Genomic DNA, 21,727 nt, shown 5'->3' on the forward strand with positions numbered 1-21,727 from the left:
AATTTTTGAAGAAATTAAGAATCTTTCTTGATCCCTCAACTAATTAAAAAAAGCAACTATCAAGAAGTGCTTGTAACAACCTCCCAGCAAACTTGAGAGGAAGAAGAAGAAACCAAAAACCTTGGTGCCAACCCTTTGACACCAAGAAGGTGGATGTTGCCCACCTCTCTTCAAAATCCAAGAGAAAGGATGCCTAGAGAGAGAGGGTGTGGGCTAGAGAGAGGAAGAGGAAGGGAGGCTTGGGGCACAGTGAAGGTGGCGGCAAGGATAGGAGATTATGAGATCTCAAGAGAGGTAGGGCTAGGGTCCTTTAAATAGACAACATAAAGGAGTCCTAATCAAATTAAGATCCTTTCTTCTAATTATATTAGAAATCCTAACTCAAAAATTCTTGGACCAAATCAAAAGGGCACCACCCATCCTTGACCCATGCCCACATTGAACTTAGGCATCCCATCATATGAGACCCAATTATATATTTTCAAATCAGCCCACATGGTTTCATAAATTCACTTCAAGGGTTCTTGATCAAATCAAGATGAATTTTCAATAAAAAAAATCTAGAAACTCTTTGTTGATTTAATTCAAGCCATAAATTGAGCATCCAACTATTGGAGCGCATTGAATCAAATTCAATTAGGTTCAAATCAAGCATAGAAATTGGCTAATGCTTATCATATAAGCAAACTAACCACAAAAAAAATTGAATTTATCCAGATGCTAGTAAGGTTAACATGAACCCAATAGGATTTCTCTAAATCCATACAAATTAGTGCTTCATAAGCCCAATTTTAACCAATCTAAGTCTTCTTCCTTTGATGTATGACCCCATAGATTCAATTCTGACTGACAGTGAGACATACTATTTCTCCTTGAATTGATTTTGATGATTACAAAATATTTGAGGGGATTACTAATAATTTTGGCTTGAAAAAAGATTTATTGTATTTCAGAGGTAAAATCATAATTTTATCAAGTTTTAATTCGAAAGCTTCAAGAGCAAGAACAGAAGATTTATGATCTATTAGAGGTAATTTCATACCTTTTGGATAGATATGTTGAGAGAAATTCAAGTTTAAAGAATTGGATCGACCCCCTTGGTCGACTCCTATCAAAAGGGGCTGAACGGCACATCATTTCTGGCTGGCACACCCAAAGGGGACGACCCCATGAGTCGACCTCTGTTACTGTGCAAGCCAAAATTGCAGAACAGCCAGTTTCTGTTCTCTACCACAGAGGTCGACCCCCTGTGACGAAAACTTCCGTAACGGCTAATTTTTAGCTCTTTTTGGCAGTATTTAATGCTCTTTTAATGATCTCCAATGGCTCTATTTTTAGCCCAGATTTATCTCTAGCATCCATTGAAGATATAAAGGCACTTAAAGGAGGAAAAAAGTAAAATTTTTCAAGCATTCATTTCAACCCTAAGCAAAAAGACCTCTTCAAGCAAAAAAAACTTTCAATTTAAGTTCACCAACCCCTTAAGAGCTCATTCAAGTCTTCAACCACCTTGAGGAAAATCAGAAAAGCTTCCTTCATGTTGTGTAAAGTATATTTAAAGTTTTATTTGCTCATTAAAGGAGCTAATTTATATTTTTGTGTGATTAACTCATATACTTTGTTTTATCTTGATTTTTAGTTTTGAAAGGGTTCCAAAACTTGAAAAGATTATTCTGAATCTTGAATCAGATTGTATTGGGTTGGTTTATACCCAAAAAATAAGTATTCTAGCTTGAGATAGCTAGAGTCGGAGGTACCAATATTGTATTCTTGCTGAATACGATTTAGTAGATTTGAATTTTCAAGTAGGAGCTTGGAGAGTGAATGTAGATGCAAGGTTGGCACCGAACCACTATAAATCTTGATTATTTATGGTGTGCTTACTTGCTTTCTTCCTAAATTTATTTACTTTCTCGTATTTTTGTATCTTATTGCTACACCTTGCTTAAATCACTCACTACATATAACTTACTTAGTATTACTTAATCCTTATGGTTCTAAATTAACTTTAAAATTTTAAAAACCCAATTCACCCCCCCTCTTGGGTTGCATAGCTAGGCAACAAGTGATATCAGAGCTCGGTGCTCTAGTCTTTTTTTTGATTTAACTATCAAAGAGCCAAAGATCTATGGCAACTCAAGTTGGTGCTTCACTAGCCGAGGGGCAGTCCACAAACTGACTTTCATTTTTCAATGGGTCAAACTACACTTATTGAAAAGCTCGAATGAAAATCTTTATCCAAATACTTGACTATGATATGTGGAGTATCATAGTTAATGGACCACACACACCCACTAAGATAATTGATGGTGTAGAATTAACCAAATTCGAAAGAGAATGGGATGAAATTGACAAGAAAATGGCTCAACTCAATGCCAAAGTCATGAATGTTTTATATTGTGCTTTAGATGCTAATGAATTTAATCATATTTCAACATGCATGTCGACTAAGAAAATATGGGATAGATTAGAAGTAACGCATGAAGGCACTAATTAAGTTAAGGAATAAAAAATTAACATACTTGTGCACAAATATGAACTCCTTAAAATGAAGCATGATGAATCAATAACTAAAATATTTACTCATTTTATGAATATTATTAATGGTCTAAAAAGTCTTGATAAGTCTTATTCTAACAGCGATCTTGTGAGAAAGATTCTTAGGTCTTTACCAAGGACTTGAGAGGCCAAAGTGACCGCAATTCAAGAAGTCAAAGATCTGAATATTTTACCGTTGGAAGAGCTTCTAGGATCGCTAATGACACATGAGCTAAGCATGAAATAATATCAAAAAGAAGATATCAAGAAGAAGAGGACAATCACCCTCAAGTCCACTACTCAACTCGATGAGGAATCTGAAGAAACAGAAAATGAAGAGCAAGATGAAGAAATGACCCTCATCACTAGAAAATTTAAAAGATTTTTGAAAAAAAAAAAACAAGAGATGAGGAAGAGGCCACCTACAAAAGAGGAGCATAGCAAGAAGAAGGATAAGGAGCAACCCCTTATTTGTTATGAATATAAAAACTGGAGCACTTTAGATCCAAATATCCACAACTTAAGAAGGGCCCCAAGAAGTATAAGAAAAAGGCTATGGTGGCTACATGGAGTGATAATGATGAGTCAAGCTCCGAAAAAAAAGAGTCTCATGAACAAACCAACTTGTGCCTTATGGCATATGAAAATGAGGTAAATACTGCAACTCTTAATGACTTTACTTTTGAAGAACTTTAAGAAGTATTTTATGATCTAGTTGATGATCTAAAGAAGTTAGAGATAAAGAACAAAGAATTAAAATCAAAGAATCAATTTTTACTAAAAGAAAATGAGATTATTTCAAATGAAAAATCGATCTTGACACAAGAAAATTGAAACTTAAAAAATAAAATTGCTAAGGTAAAACTTATAGTAGAAAAGTTCACTCTAAATTCAAATAAACTTCAAATGATACTTGATAATCAAAAGACTATTTATGATAAAGTCGGTCTTGGCTACAATCCTTTAAAGAAATAAAAATTTCTAAAAAATATCTATGTGAACTCATCAAGCAATAAATTTTTAAATATTACTTGCTTTAAATATGGTAAAGAAGGACACAAATCTTATACATGATTCTCTAGCAAATCTAAAAATTTTAATGTAAAGAAAATATGAGTTCCAAAAGGAACCATTGTGACTAACCAAAAAGGATCCGAGAAAATTTGGGTACCTAAAGTCAAAACTTAATTTTTGTATGCAGGTGTGTCTTGTATCCCAAGGAACAAATCAGAAATGGTATCTTGATAGCGGATGCTCAAGACACATGACTGGTGATGAATCTCAATTCATTACACTTGATGCAAAAAATGGAGGGATGGTCACCTCTGGAGACAATGGCAAAGGAAAGATCATCGATATAGGTAACATTGGCATCACTTCCTTCAAGTATATTGAAAATATTTTATTAGTAGATGGTTTGAAATATAATCTATTAAGCATTAGTCAATTTTGTGACAAAGGGTACAAAATTATTTCTAAATCTTCATTATACATAGTAACTAGTCCCAATGATGAAGGCATTAAATTTGTTGGGCATAGATATGGTAATATTTATATGATAGATTTGAATGATCTTTTCAAGATAAACATGCAATGTCTAGTAGCCTTGAATGCCAAAATTAATGAGACTAGTTGGCTTTGGCACCGTATGCTTGCACATATTAGCATACATTCACTTTTAAAATTTATTAAAAAGAATTTGATTATCGATTTACCTAAATTAAATTTTGAAAAGGATAGAATTTGTGATGTATGCCAACTGGGTAAACAAACAAAAGTCTCATTCAAATCTAAAAATATTATTTCAACTTCTAGGCCATTAGAATTATTGCACATGGATTTATTTGGACCTACTAGAACTACTAGTTTAGGTAGAAAATGTTATAGCTTTGTAATTATTGATGATTTCTCTCATTTTACATGATTTTTTTTTTGCACATAAAGATGAAACTTTTTATATGTTCTCAAAATTTTATCGAAGAGTTACTAATGAAAAAGATTTTTCAATTCAAAATATTTGAAGTGATCATAGAATCAAATTTAAAAATCAAGATTTCAAAAAATTTTGTAATGAAAAAGGCATCGACCACAACTTTTCAGCACTTAAGATACCCCAACAAAATGGGATAGTAGAAAGAAAAAATAGAACCTTTGAAGAAATGGTCCGTACCATGCTATGTGAAAGCAACCTCCCAAGATACTTTTGGACGGAAGAAAGTAACATGGCATGCTATATTTTAAACCGTGCTTTAATTAGACCAATTCTAAAGAAAATACCCTATGAGCTTTGGAAAGGAAGAAAACCAAACATTGTATTTTTTCATATTTTTGGTTGTCGATATTTTATTTTGAACAATGGTACATAGAGATTAGAAAAAATTGATGCAAAATCTGATGAAGCTATTTTTTTTGGTTACTCCTCTTCTAGCAAAGCTTTTAGAGTTTTCAACAAAAAAAATTTAGTAGTAGAGGAGTCAATACATGTTATTTTTGATGAGACTAATGATCTTCCTTCAAGAAAGAATGAAGGTATTGATGATGCAGATCCTCTTATAGAAGGAATGAAGAAGCTTACCCTAAAAGACTCAACAATTCAAAATGAAGAAGAACATAAAAATAAATAAGATGACGAAGGTGAAGAACAATAAGAACAACCTCAAGGTACAAATGATCTACCCAAAGAATGGAGGTATGATCACAATCACCCCAAAGAACTAATCATTGGTGATCCTACACATGGAGTAAGAACTCGTTCTTCACTTAGAGATGCATACAATCATTTTACTTTTGTTTCTCAGTTTGAACCTAAAACCATAGATGAAGCTGAAAAAAATTATAATTGGATAAATGCAATGCAAGAGGAACTTAATCAATTTGAAAGAAATAATGTATGGACTTTAGTATCATGAACTAAAAATTATTCTGTAATTGGCACAAAATGGGTATATAGGAATAAATTGGATGAACATAGAAATATGATTAGGAATAAAGCAAGATTAGTTGCAAAGGGTTATAATCAAGAAGAAGAAATTGATTTTGATGAGACCTTTGCACCTGTTGCTAGATTAGAAGTAATCAGGTTTTTACTTGCATATGCATGCTTTATGAACTTTAAGTTATTCCAAATGGATATCAAAAGTACTTTTCTAAATGGCTATATTGCTGAAAAAGTATATATAGAACAACCCTCCGATTTTGAAAATCATACTTTTTCTAATCATGTTTTCAAATTAAACAAAGCTTTGTATGGTTTAAAACAAGCACCTAGGGCTTGGTATGAAAGGTTAAGTAAATTCTTACTTAATAATAATTTTTCAAGAAAAAATATAGATACAACCCTTTTCATTAAAAGAAATCTTGATGATATCTTACTTGTACAAATATACGTTGACGACATTATATTTGGATCTACTAATGAAACTCTTTGTTAAGATTTTGCTAAGCTCATACAGGGGGAGTTCAAGATGAGCATGATGGGAGAACTTACATTCTTCCTCGGACTCCAAATCAAACAAACAAAAGAAGAGATCTCCATCATCCAAAGCAAGTACACAAGAGAACTACTCAAAAGATTTAGAATGGAAAGCTCCAAAGCAATTGGTACACCCATGAGCCCATCATGTAAACTTGACAAGGATGAAGGAGGTACAAATATAGACTCAAAATTTTATAGAGGCATGATTGGTTCTTTATTGTATTTAACTGCTAGTAAACCAGATATTATGTTTATTGTTTGTCTATGTACTCGCTTTCAATCAAATCCAAAAGAATCATACTTAAATACAGTTGTTGCTCCTTAGATTTATTTTGATGATTACAAAGCAGTTGAAGGGGTACCAATGTTTTCTCACTTGAAAAAGCCTTATTGCTCCTCAGGGGCAAAATTATAATTTTACCAAAACCCTGATTTGATAGTATCAAATGATAGAACAAAAGATTTGTGATCCAATGATGAAAATTTTATTGATTTTGAACTTGCTTATTGAAAGATATGCATGATTGAAAATCATGAGTCGACTCATGAGTCGACTCATGGCACATGAGATGACTGGCACGCTAAAATTCCTGACCGGCACTGTCTTGGCACTCCCTGTGAGTCGACTCAATGAGTCGACCCCCAAGGCATGAGTCGACTCATGAGTCGACCTCTGCGGATCTTTTTGCCAGTTTTACAGAACCATGGATCCCGTTCACTTCTGTGACGATTTACCATAGAGGTCGACCCATGAGTCGACCCCCAGGCATGAGTCGACTCATGAGTCGACCCCTGTGATGGAATTTTTCTGCAACGGCTAGTTTTTAACCCATTTTAAATGCTCTTAATGCTCTTTTAATGCAGTCTAACGGCTCTTTTTCAGCCTAGAAAGTTTTCCACTATTTCTTAAAGCTATAAAAGGGACAAAAATGTGGAAATCAAAAACAAGAAAAAGGAGAACAAAAGAAGAACAAAAAGAAGAAAAAGAGAGGATTCAAAGAGAGAGATTTTGAAAAAGAGATTTCAAGCCAACATTTCAGCCTTAAGCAAGTGCTCATTCAAATCTTTCAAGAAGCCTTCAATCCAAGCTCACCAACTCTTCAAGTGCACTTTCAAGTCTCCATCCACCTTGAGGAAATCCAAAAAGAGTCTTCTTCTTTTAAGTAAAGTATATTTAAAGTTATATTCGCTCATTGAAGGAGCTTTTTTTTGTGCTTAATTGTGCTATAAATTGTTATACTCAGTTTGAGTGATTGATTTTGTTTTGGAGGGATTCCAAAATAAGAGAAGGTTGATCCGAACCTTGAATCGGAGTGTATAGGGTTGGTTTGTACCCGAAAAACAAGTAAACTAGCTTGGGATAGCTAGAGTCGGAGTTTTCGATGTTTGTATTCGAGTTGAATACAAGATTAGTGGATTGGAATTCCCAAGTAGGAGCTTGGGGAGTGGATGTAGGTGCAAGGTTGGCACCGAACCACTATAAATCCTTTTGTTTGGTGTGTGTCTAATTGCTCTTCTTTATCTCTTCATTATTTTCTTGCATTCTTGCTCTTGCTATTAGCCTTGAATTAATTCTACTCATTCTATCTATTTAGCTTTATCAAACATTTCTCATAAGTCATTAGTTAAGCTTAAAATTTTTAGAAACCCAATTCACCCCCCTCCCTCTTGGGTTGCATAGCTGGACAACAAGTGGTATCAGAGCCTGGTGCTCTAGCCCTTCTTTGATCTAAACAATCAAAGAGCCAAAGATCTATGGCAACCCATGTCAGCACATCTCTAGCCGAGGGGCAATCCACCAACCGACCTCCACTTTTCAATGGGTCTAATTACACATATTGGAAAGCTTGGATGAAAATATTCATTCAAGCACTCGACTATGATATGTGGAGTATCATAGTGAACGGTCCTCACACACCCATTAAAATTATAGATGGTGAGGAATCAACCAAACCCGAGAAAGAATGGGATGAGGTTGATAAGAAGATGGCCCAATTAAATGCTAAAGCAATGAATATTCTTTATTGTGCTCTTGATGCTAACGAATTTAATCGCATTTCTACCTGCTCATCTGCTAAAGAAATATGGGATAGGTTAGAAGTAACCCATGAGGGAACTAATCAAGTAAAGGAGTCTAAAATCAATATGCTTGTGCATAAATATGAATTGTTTAAAATGGAGCATGATGAGTCCATAACTGGCATGTTTACTCGCTTTAATGATATTATTAATGGTTTAAAAAGTCTTGGCAAGTCCTATACTAACAGTGAGCTTGTAAGAAAGATTCTCAGGTCCTTACCAAGAATTTGGGAAGCCAAAGTGACTGCCATTCAAGAAGCTAAGGACTTGAACATTCTACCCTTGGAAGAGCTTCTAGGATCATTGATGACTCATGAGCTAAGCATGAAGCAACATCAAGAGGAAGAAGTCAAAAAGAAAAGAATCATTGCCCTCAAATCCACAGCTCCACCAGATGAAGAAACTGATGACACTGAAGATGAAGAACAGGATGAAGAGATGGCACTCATTACCCGAAGATTCAAGAAATTTTTGAGGAAAAGGAAACAGAGGATAAGGAAGAGGCCATTCATAAAAGGAGAATAGAGCAAAGAAAAAGAGAAAGACCAACCCGTTATCTGCTACGAATACAAGAAGCCGGGATACTTCAAATCCGAATGCCCTCAGCTGAAGAAAGATCCCAAGAAGTACAAAAAGAAGGCCATGATGGCCACTTGGAGTGTGAGTGATGACTCAAGCTCCGATGAAGAAAACTCAACCGAACAAGCCAACCTGTGCCTTATGGCACACGAAAATGAGGTAATTTCTGATACTCCTAGTGACTTTATATTTGAAGAATTACATGAAACTTTCTATGATTTAGTTGATGAATTAAAGAAACTAAGAATGAAGAACAAAGAGCTAAAATTGAAAAATCAATCTTTATTGAAACAAACTGAAAATATTTTAATTGAGAAATCCACCCTACTTCAAGAAAATCAAAGCTTAAAGAATAAAATTGTCAAGCTAAAACCAATAGTAGAAAAGTTCACCTTGAGTTCAAATAAACTTAATATGATTCTTGATAATCAAAAGGCTGTGTATGATAAGGCTGGACTTGGCTATAATCCCTTGAAGAAACAAAAATATCTGAAAAATATTTATGTAAACTCTTTAAGTAACAAGTCTTCTAATATTACATGCTTCAAATATAGTAGAGTAGGACATAAGTCATACACTTGCTTCTCTAACAAATCTGCAAACTCAACTGTAAAGAAAATATGGGTTCCAAAAGGAACCATTATGACTAACCAAAAAGGACCCAAGAAAGCTTGGGTACCTAAAACAAAAACTTGACTTTTGCTTGCAGGTGTGTCTAGCATCCCAAAGAGGAAACAGAAAATGGTATCTTGACAGTGGATGCTCGAGATACATGACTGATGATGAATCCCAATTCATCACTCTTGATGCTAAGGATGGAGGGATGGTCACCTTTGGAGACAATAGCAAAGGAAAGATCATCGGTATAGGTAACATTGGTATCACTCCCTCCAAATACATTGAAAATATTTTGTTAGTAGATGGTTTAAAGCATAACTTACTAAGCATTAGTCAATTTTGTGATAAAGGATATAAGGTTGTTTTTGAATCATCTGTTTGCATTGTAACTAGTCCTATTAATGATGACATTAAATTTATTGGACATAGACATGGTAATGTTTATATGATAGATTTAAATGATTTAGCCAAAATAAACATGCAATGCCTAGTGTCCTTGAATGCTAAAGTTAATGAGACTAGTTGGCTTTGGCATCGCAGACTTGCACACATTAGCATGTATTCTCTTTCAAAATTAATTAAGAAAGAATTAGTTCTTAGTTTGTCAAAACTGAATTTTGAAAAGGATAGAATTTGTGATGCATGCCAACTAGGTAAACAAACAAGAGTTTCATTTAAATCCAAAAATATTGTTTCAACCTCTAGACCTTTGGGCTTTTGCATATGGACTTATTTGGACCTACTAGAACCACTAGTCTAGGAGGAAAACGATACGATTTTGTAATTATAGATGATTACTCTCGTTTTACTTGGGTTTTCTTTTTAGCACACAAAGATGAAATTTTTCATGTTTTCACTAAATTTTATCGAAAAGTCACTAATGAAAAAGGATTTTCAACTCAAAATATTCGAAGCGATCATGGAACTGAATTTGAAAATCAAGACTTTGAAAACTTTTGTGATGAAAAGAAAATTGATCATAACTTCTCTGCTCCTAGGACACCCCAACAAAATGGGGTAGTAGAAAGGAAAAACAGAACCTTAGAAGAAATGGCCCGTACCATGCTTTGTGAAAGCAACCTTCCAAGATATTTTTGGACGGAAGCAATCAACACAGCATGTTACATTTTAAATCGTGCCTTGATTAGGCTAATTTTAAAAAAAACCTCCTATGAGCTTTGGAAAGAAAGAAAACCTAATGTTGCTTATTTTCATATTTTTGGTTGTCGATGTTTTGTGTTAAATAATGGTAAAGAAAGACTTGAAAAATTTGATGCTAAATCAGATGAAGCAATCTTTCTTGGTTACTCCTCCACTTAGTTAGTAGAGGAGTCCATACATGTTGTCTTTGATGAATCTAACGATCTTCCTTCAAGGAAGAATGAAAGTGTTGATGATGCAGATCCTCTTATAGAAGGAATGAAGGAGATTACTCTGAAAGATTCAACAATTCAAGAGGATAAGGAACGTGAAGACAAACAAGATGAGGGAGGTGAAGAACATCAAGAACAACCTCAAGGTACAAATGACCTACCCAAAGAATGGAGGTATGTTCACAATCACCCTAAGAAGCTAATTATTGGTGATCCTATGCATGGGGTAAAAACTCGTTCTTCACTTAGAGATGTATTTAATCATTGTGCTTTTGTATCTCATCTTGAACCAAAAACTATTGAAGAAGCTGAAAATGATTATAATTGGATTAATGCAATGCAAGAGGAACTTAATCAATTTGAAAGAAATAATGTATGGACTTTAGTATCAAGACCTAAAAATCATTCAATAATTGGCACAAAATGGGTCTTTAGGAACAAATTAGATGAACATGGAAATATAATAAGAAATAAAGCAAGGTTGGTTGCTAAAGGTTATAATCAAGAAGAAGGGATTGATTTTGATGAGATCTTTGCACCTGTTGCTAGATTAGAGGCCATTAGACTTCTACTTGCATATGCTTGCTTTATGAAATTTAAATTATTTCAAATGGATGTCAAAAGTGTATTTTTGAATGGATATATTACTGAAGAAGTCTATGTAGAACAACCCCCAGGATTTGAAAATCATGCTTTTCCTAATCATGTTTTTAAATTAAATAAAGCTCTATATGGATTAAAATAAGCACCTAGAGCTTGGTATGATAGGCTAAGCAAATTCTTACTAAATAATGGTTTTTCAAGAGGTAATGTAGACACAACTCTCTTTATTAAAAGAAATCAAAATGATATGTTAGTTATACAAATTTATGTTGATGACATAATTTTTGGATCTACTAATGAATCTCTTTGTCAAGACTTTGCTAAGCTCATGCAGGGGGAGTTCGAGATGAGCATGATGGGAGAACTTACCTTCTTCCTCGGACTCCAAATCAAACAAACAAAAGAGGGAATCTCCATCACCCAAAGCAAGTACACCAAGGAACTACTCAAAAGATTTGGAATAGGGAACTCCAAACCAATTGGCACACCCATGAGCCCCTCCATGTAAGCTTGACAAGGATGATGAAGGTAAATGTGTAGACTTAAAATACTATAGAGGTATGATTGGCTCTCTATTATATTTAACTGCAAGTAGGCCTGATATCATGTTTAGTGTTTGTTTATGTGCTAGATTTCAATCTAATCCTAAAGAATCTCACTTGAATGCTGTTAAAAAAATCCTTAGATATTTAAATGGTACTCAAACTCTAGGATTATGGTACTCTAAGGACTCACTAATTGACTTAATAGGATATTTAGATGCTGATTTTGCTGGATGTAGATTAGACAGAAAAAGCACTAGTGGAACTTGCCAATTTCTTGGAGTTAACCTAATCTACTGGTTTAGCAAGAAACAAAATTTGGTAGCACTGTCTACAGCTGAGACCGAATACATTACAGGTGGAAGTTGTTGTGCTCAAATCTTGTGGATTAAGCAACAACTCGAAGACTTTGGTATCAAACTTAATGAAACACCAATAAGATGTGATAACATAAGTGCCATAAATCTATCTAAAAATCCAATTCAACATTCAAGGTCTAAACATATTGAAATAAGACATCATTTTATAAGAGAACATGTTCAAAACAAAAATATAATTCTTGAATATGTTTGCACTGAAAATCAATTAGCTGATATCTTTACAAAGGCCCTTAGTGAGGATAGATTCTGTGAAATTAGGAGAAATCTAGGAATTCTTGATCCTTTTGCCTAAATGTTTTATCAATTTCAAGAAATTGATGTCAAAATTTCTTTGAGCTCAATTTTCATCATCTCTCTTGGACCTAAATGCTTAAGATTATCATTCTCACAACTTGTCATTGAGCAAAATTTCTTCTCCCAAAATTTTAAATTTTTTCAAAATTTATTCATATTTTTTTTGAATTTTTGTGATTCATGAGTCGACCCCCTAGGGTCGACCCAATGGCATACTTGAAATTATTGCCAACTTCCCACGGGTTCTTTTCTTTTTAACTTGAAGCCCGTTCATGAGCCGACTCATTCTTCTTCTTCGTCTTCCTCCCTCTAAGACTCGTCGTCCTCATCATTCGTTCTCTCCAAAACCAAGGATTTAGCCCAAGATCATTCTCCCTTCACATCTCCACCTCAAATCACCCCTTGGGAAAGGAGCTTCTCGCATCTTTCTCCCTTGATTGAAGCGGTTGGAGCGTGCCCTAGCTTCCACCGTTCTTCTCAAAATCATCATTTCTCTCTGCCAAAATCTCTTTCCATCCTCTAGTAACCTTCCTTCTCCTCACCCATTTGATCTTCCGAGTCTCTCTGCCTGCTCTTGTGGTGAGAATGGCCCCAAAGATGAAACTCCCTCAAAGAAGGAAATCAGTCCGTGCACTGGAAGAAGGCGTCCGCAGAAAAAGGCAAGCTTTTCAGACTACCTCTGCTCCCATTCCGGCTTCAGTGTCTGCACCAGGTCCCTCTCAGTCTCCCCTTAGCCCTAGCAAAATCCCTCTCTCTGACAGAAAGGTAGAAACCAGCAAGAATGTGGATTTTAGATTCTTTGAAAAAGAAGGTTTCTCCTTTGGGACAAAGATCAAAAGCCAAGGTTGGGAATTTTACTGTTCTCTCAAGGAAGTTACATATGTAGACTTGGTTAGAGAGTTTTATCTAAATCTGTACTATGGCAATGGAACAGTAACTTCTACTGTTAAGGGTATTGATATCTGCTTAGATCCTATTATTTTGGGAGAGATTCTACATTTGCCCTGTGAGGGATATTCTAACTTGAAACTCCCAGTGAAGGAAGAGGGGATCAATGTAATTTTAGGAGGAGCTTACTCGGGAAGTCTAAGTAAATTAGAAGCCAAAATCTTGTCAATTGAAATGAGAATTCTACATCAATTAGTGACAAAGCTTTTTCTCCCGAGAAGTGGTAGACATGACCTCCTTTCTGGCCGAGACATATGTATAATGTTTCATGTGATCACTCAAACCCCCTTAAACCTCCCCGCTTTAATGATTGAGGCCATGAGAGAAACACTGAATAGATCCAAGGCACATCTGCCTTTTGGTATGGCCCTCACACTGGTTTTCAGGAGGTTTGGAGTCAGTTTTAAGGGGGAGGCAACTGCTAGGCTTTCTCACGCAGACACCATCAACCAACACACTCTGCACCGCATGGGATTCACTAGAATTGATGGTGGTTGGATCAAGGGTACAGAAGAAAGAGCTGAGGAGAGAGCTGAGGATAGAGTTGAGGATAGAGCTGAGGAAGAAGGTCCCTCATCTCCTCTCCATGACTTCAGGGCAGCTTCTCCAGATATCCAGTTTGTTTCAGACCCAGAGGCTAGCCCTTCAGAGTTCACCAGGAGACACACACCAGTTCAGCAGCCAGACAGCAGAGCACCTTCCTCAGAGTTCAGATTGGTTGATGATTAGATTGAGCAGATTTCTCAGTGTGTGGCTTCCTTGCTTTCTCATCAGTGGAGCACTTCTACATTTGCATCGGGATCCACATCATTGGATACATCTGATCAGACCTTGATCTCCCATATCTCCACTGTATTTCAGATGATCACAGATCAGTCAGTTCGGATTCAGCAGCTCGAGGATTGTATTTTGAGACTGACTGGGAGAGTACTTGACTTGCAGGGGCAAGTCTTAGCTTTGGCCCATCCTCAGCCACAGGAGTCCACTATTGAGGTCACAGACCTTACTGCGGAGGCTGGGAGGCTCAGAGGTGCATTGGAGGGTGGTTATGAGTTCTTGAGAAGAGAAATCAGAGGCTCTAGTGAGCATGCTTCTACACAGTTCACTGCACTGCTTCAGTCTGTTTCGAGAGCTCTGAATGTTCTTGATTCCATCAGGCTCTCTCTTGCAGTCCAGTCTTTGACCTCTAAACATTCTCAGCCTCCAGGATCATCTCACCCACCTACTCATGCCAGCACCTCCACTCGTGGCAGAGGCAGACGGGGTAGAGGACGAGCTCCTGATCGTGATCCATCATCTCCCCACCCCATCTCTGATACATCTGATTCCGATCCATAGAGTCATGAGCACTACTAGATCCTTGTTGTTTAGTCATGTCTGTTGTTCTTTCTAGGATCTGTCATTTTGGGCCATGTAATGATGTTAACTAGTTGACTTTTATATTAAGAAATATGTATTGAAACAACTATGCTTTTAATCATCTTTTAATTATATATCTACCCTTTGTAATGGTATCAATCATCTCTTGATTATATATCTTCTCTGTGTTGCTAATTTATATCTATGGTACTCAATGGCATATTTTATTCTATGATTGCTGTATTCAGGGGGAGCAAATATTAATGATTAGCGCAAGAAGTTTGAAGAAACACTAAAGAGAACATATCTTCAAAAAAAAAATGGGGAGTTAACAATGTTTGATGATGTCAAAAAGGGAGAGAAATTAAAGAAAAAGATCAAAAGCAAGATTATTAAATGACTTAAAAATAAAATGAGTGAATTGGGAGAAATTAAAATATCAAAAATAAGATTGCTAACAAAATGAAAGAATTGCTAGGCACAAAGCAAATGAGCAACCTTTAAAATTGCTAAGCACAAAGCAAATGAGCAACCTTTAAAATTGCTAAGCACAAAGCAAATGAGCAACCTTTAAAATTACTTCTTAGACATGCTTTGATATGCTTTAAAATTTGACATGCTCTGATATACTTTACAATTAATTCTTAGACATACATTGATACACTTAATTCTTAAACTTGCTCTGATACTAAAACTAAATAATCAAATGAGAATGAGCAAATTTTTAAGATGCAACTTGCTCTGATACTAAAACTAAATAATCAAATGAGAATGAGCAAATTTTCAAGATGCAACTTACTCTGATACTAAAACTAAATAATCAAATGAGAATGAACGAATTTTCAAGATGCTAAGAAATTTAAAAAATAAGCAAATGAGCAAATGAGATATTTTCAAACACGCAATTCTCAAATCATAAGGTAAATTCTACTTTGCTTTGATAACAATAACAAATTTTTTATTTTAATACCAAAATCACATAATCAAATGAGCAAATTTTTAAATCATTAAGCAATAGGCAAATTATTTATGCAAATGGGCACATGTATCACATGCCAAAAGAATCAATCTTCTTTTCAAGCAAATACACTTTTAAGTTGGTAGTAAATTTCTTATTTATCTTCAAACTACCTATAATGCATTTCATTGAAATTCATGATCATTGATTCATATAAATGCTTTTGTTCAAATATTTTGTCATCATCAAAAAGGGAGAGATTGTTGCTCCTTAGATTGATTTTGATGATTACAAAGCAGTTGAAGGGGTACCAATGTTTTCTCACTTGAAAAAGCCTTATTGCTCCTCGGGGGCAAAATTATAATTTTACCAAAATCCTGATTTGATAGTATCAAATGATAGAACAAAAGATTTGTGATCCAATGATAAAAATTTTATTGATTTTGAACTTGTATATTGAAAGATATGCATGATTGAAAATCATGAGTCGACTTATGAGTCGACTCATGGCACATGAGATGACTGGCACGCTGAAATTCCTGACCGACACTGTCTTGGCACTCCCTGTGAGTCGACTCAATGAGTCGACCCTCAAGGCATGAGTCGACTCATGAGTCGACCTCTACGGGTCTTTTTGCCAGTTTTACAGAACCATGGATCCCGTTCACTTCTGTGACGATTTACCACAGAGATCGACCCATGAGTCGACCCCCAGGCATGAGTCGACTCATGAGTCGACCCCTGTGATAGAATTTTTCTGCAATGGCTAATTTTTAACCCATTTTAAATGCTCTTAATGCTCTTTTAATGCAGTCTAACGGCTCTTTCTCAGCCTAAAAAGTTTTTTACTATTTCTTAAAGCTATAAAAGGGACAAAAATGTGGAAATCGAAAACAAGAAAGAGGAGAACAAAAGAAGAACAAAAAGAAGAAAAAGAGAGGATTCAAAGAGAGAGATTTTGAAAAAGGGATTTCAAGCCAACGTTTCAGTCCTAAGCAAGTGCTCATTCAAATCTTTCAAGAAGCCTTCAATCCAAGCTCACCAACTCCTCAAGTGCACTTTCAAGTCTCCATCCACCTTGAGGAAATCCAAAAAGGGTCTTCTTCTTTTAAGTAAAGTGTATTTAAAGTTATATTCGCTCATTGAAGGAGCTTTTCTTTGTGCTTAATTGTGCTATAAATTGTTATACTCAGTTTGAGTGATTGGTTTTGTTTTGGAGGGGTTCCAAAACAAGGGAAGGTTGATCCGAACCTTGAATCAGAGTGTATAGGGTTGGCTTGTACCTGAAAAATAAGTGAACTAGCTTGGGATAGCTAGAGTCGGAGTTTTTGACGTTTGTATTCGAGTTGAATACAAGATTAGTGGATTAAAATTTCCAAGTAGGAGCTTGGGGAGTGGATGTAGGTGCAAGGTTGGCACCAAACCACTATAAATCCTTTTGTTTGGTGTGTGTCTAATTGCTCTTCTTTATCTCTTCATTATTTTCTTGCATTCTTGCTCTTGCTATTAGCCTTGAATTAATTCTACTCATTCTATCTATTTAGCTTTATCAAACATGTCTCATAAGTCATTAGTTAAGCTTAAAATTTTTAGAAACCCAATTCACCCCCCGCTCTTGGGTTGCATAGCTGGGCAACAACAGTTAAAATTTTTTTTAAATATTTAAAAGGTACACAAACTCTAGAATTATGGTATTCTAAAGACTCATCAATTGACTTAATAGGATATTCAGATGTTGATTTTGCTGGATGTAGGTTAGATAGAAAAAGTACTAGTGAAACTTGTCAATTTTTAGGAGTTAACTTAATCTCTTGATTTAGCAAGAAATAAAATTTGATGGCACTGTCTACGGTCGAGGTCGAATACATTGCAGTCAGAAGTTGCTGTGCTCAAATCTTGTGATTAAGCAACAACTTGAGGACTTTGGCATCAAACTCAATGAAACTCCCATAAGATATGATAACGCTAGTGCTATTAATCTAACTAAAAATTTAATTCAACATTCTAGATCAAAATATATTGAAATTGGATATTATTTCATAAGAAAATATATCTAAAATAAAGATATAATTCTTGATTATGTATGTACTGAAAAATAATTGGCTGACATCTTTATCAAGACCATAAGTGAAGATAGATTTATGAAATTAAGAGAGAATTAGGAATCCTTGATCCTTCAGCTTGAGTATCTTTCTGATTTCAAGTATAATTTGCCAAAAATTCATTGAACCAATTTATTTTTGAGTTAAATTCACATCTCTCTTTTCTTAAAAACTCAAAACTATCCTTCAAATGATCAATCTCTAAAATAGACACCCTTCCTTCAAGTTTCAAGCTTTTTTAAAATTTTTCCATCATTTTTTTAATTTTTTCTTGCCATGAGTTGACCCTCAGGGTCGACCCTAGGATAAACTTATAATTTTTTATTAAAACCCATCGAGCTCTGTTTTATTGAGATTTCTCCGATTGCAAAGAGCCGACCCCTTTGCCGTTCATTTTTCCCATTCCACCGAACAAGATCACCTCCCTCTCCACTCTCATCTCAAAATCTCTCTTCCCATCAGATTTTCTCCTTTAAATCACCTCTTTAGGATTTAAATTTCTCTTCTCTTTCTTCTTCGTTTGGATGGTTCGAGTTTATCTTAGCTTCAAACTCTCTTTCCCAAACCGACCGTCTATCTCCCCAAAATCTTTGCTTTTTCTTAAAATCGCTTCTACTTTACCCCTCATCAAATCTCCTAGGTTGTTTGCAAGTCTCTCCTATCCAAAATGGCTCCCAAATCAAAGCTACCACAGAGAAGAAAATCTGTTCGAGGGTTAGAGGAAGATGTGTGCAGAAAAAGAATGACAGCCGAGCTCTCTTCTGCTCTAACTCCAGTTTCAGGTCTGGCTCCAGCTTCTTCACAGTCCCCACTTAGTCCAAACAAGATCCTCTCTCCAATCGAAAAGTGAAACCCGAGAAGAATATAGACTTTAAATTTTTTGAAAAAGAAAGATTCTCTATTAGATCAAAGATTAAAAATTAAGGATGGGAGTTTTACTGTTTATTAAAAAAAAATACTTATATTGATTTGGTCAGAGAATTCTACTTAAATTTAAGTTACTACAATAGAACAGTAAAATCTTTGGTGAAAGGGGTTAGCATTATTCTTGATCCATTGCACTTGGGACAAATCTTACACTTGCCTTGTGAAGGCTATACTCATATGGAGCTCCCAATCAAAGAAGAAGGATTAAGTGCTATCTTAGGGAGGGCATTTACTGAAAACTTGAATAAATTAGAAGCAAAAATTCTTTCGATTGAGATGAGGCTTTTACATCACATGATAACCAAACTGTTTGTCCCTATGAGTGGCAGACATGACCTCTTAACTGGTAGGGACATATGCATCATGTACCATGTGATCACCGAGACCCCCCTGAACCTTCCTACTCTTATGTTTGAGGCCATGAGAGAAACTCTAAATAGGTCTAAGGCTTACCTGCCTTATTATTGCTCCTTAGATTGATTTTGATGATTACAAAGTAGTTGAAGGGGTACCAATGATTTTCACTTGAAAAAGACTTATTGCTCGTCAGGGACAAAATTGTAATTTTACCAAAACCTTGATTTGATAATATCAAATGATAGAACAAAAGATTTGTGATCCAATGGTGAAAATTTTATTGATTTTGGACTTGTATTTTAAAAGATATGCATGATTAAAAATCATGAGTCGACTCATGGCACATGAGATGACTGGCACGCTGAAATTCCTGACCGGCACTGTCTTGGCACTCCCTGTGAGTCGACTCAATGAGTCGACCCCTAAGGTATGAGTCGACTCATGAGTCGACCTCTGCGGGTCTTTTTGCCAGTTTTACAGAACCTCGGATCTCGTTCGATTCTGTGATATTTTTTCACAAAGGTCGACCCATGAGTCGACCCCCAGGCATGAGTCGACTCATGAGTCGACCCCTGTGACGGGATTTTTCCACAACGGCTAGTTTTTAACCCATTTTGAATACTTTTAATGCTCATTTAATGCAGTCTAACGACTCTTTTTCAGTCTAGAATATTTTTCACTATTTCTTAAAGCTATAAAAGGGACAAAAAGGTGGAAATCAACAAGAAGAAAAGAAGAAGAATAAGAAGAACAAAAGAGAGGATTCAAAGAGAGAGATTTTGAAAAAGAGATTTCAAGCCAACGTTTCAACCCTAAGCAAGAGCTCATTCAAAGCTTTCAAGAAGTCTTTAATCCAAGCTCACCAATTCCTCAAGTGCACTTTCAAGTCTCCATCCACCTTGAGGAAATCCAAAAAGGGTCTTCTTCTCTTAAGTAAAGTGTATTTAAAGTTATATTCGCTCATTGAAGGAGCTTTTCTTTGTGCTTAATTATGCTATAAATTGTTATACTCAGTTTGAGTGATTGGTTTTATTTTGGAAGGGTTTCAAAACAAGGGAAGGTTGATCCGAACCTTGAATCGGAGTGTATAGGGTTGGCTTGTACCCGAAAAATAAGTGGACTAGCTTGGGATAGCTAGAGTCGGAGTTTTCGATGTTTGTATTCGGGTTGAATACAAGATTAGTGGATTGAAATTCCCAAGTAGGAGCTTGGGGAGTGGATGTATGTGCAAGGTTGGCACCGAACCACTATAAATCCTTTTGTTTGTGGGTGTCTAATTGCTCTTCTTTATCTCTTCATTATTCTCTTACATTCTTGCTCTTGCTATTAGTCTTGAATTAATTTTACTCACTCTATCTATTTAGCTTTGTCAAACATTTTTCATAAGTCATAAGTTAAGCTTAAAATTTTTAGAAACCCAATTCACCCCCCCTTTTGGGTTGCATAGCTGGGCAACAAGTGGTATCAGAGCCCGGTGCTCTAGCCCTTCTTTGATCTAAACAATCAAAGAGCCAAATATCTATGGCAACCAATGTCGGCACTTCTCTAGCCGAGGGGCAATCCACCAACCGACCTCCACTTTTCAATGGGTCTAATTACACCTATTGGAAAGCTCGGATGAAAATATTCATTCAAGCACTCGACTATGATATGTGGAGTATCATAGTGAACGGTCCTCACACACCCACTAAAATTATAGATGGTGAGGAATCAACCAAATCTGAGAAAGAATGGGATGAGGTTGATAAGAAGATGGCCCAATTAAATGCTAAAGCAATAAATATTCTTTATTGTGCTCTTGATGCTAATGAATTTAATCGCATTTCTACTTGCTCATCTGCTAAAGAAATATGGGATAGGTTAGAAGTAACCCATGAGGGAACCAATCAAGTAAAGGAGTCTAAAATCAACATGCTTGTGCATAAATATGAATTATTTAAAATGGAGCATGATGAGTTCATAACTGGAATGTTTACTCGCTTTACTGATATTATTAATGGTTTAAAGAGTCTTGGCAAGTCCTGTACTAACAGTGAGCTTGTAAGAAAGATTCTCAGGTCCTTATCAAGAACTTGGGAAGCCAAAGTGATTGCCATTCAAGAAGCTAAGGACTTGAACATTCTACCCTTGGAAGAGCTTCTAGGATCATTGATGACTCATGAGCTGAGCATGAAGCAACATCAAGAGGAAGAAGTCAAAAAGAAAAGAATCATTGCCTTCAAATCCACAGCTCCACCAGATGAAGAAACTGATGACACTGAAGATGAAGAACAGGATGAAGAGATGGCACTCATTATCCGAAGATTCAAAAAAATTTTGAGAAAAAGGAAACAGGGGATGAGGAAGAGGCCATTCACAAAAGGGGAACAGAGCAAAGAAAAAGAGAAAGACCAACCCCTTATCTGCTACGAATGCAAGAAGCCGAGACACTTCAAATCCGAATGCCTTCAGCTGAAGAAAGGTCTCAAGAAGTACAAGAAGAAGGCCATGATGGCCACTTGGAGTGCGAGTGATGAATCAAGCTCCGATGAGGAAAACTCAACCGAACAAGCCAACCTGTGCCTTATGGCACACGAAAATGAGGTAATTTCTGAA

This window comes from Elaeis guineensis, chromosome 1 (assembly GCF_000442705.2).
Source record: "Elaeis guineensis isolate ETL-2024a chromosome 1, EG11, whole genome shotgun sequence".
Classification (NCBI taxonomy): Eukaryota; Viridiplantae; Streptophyta; class Magnoliopsida; order Arecales; family Arecaceae; genus Elaeis; species Elaeis guineensis.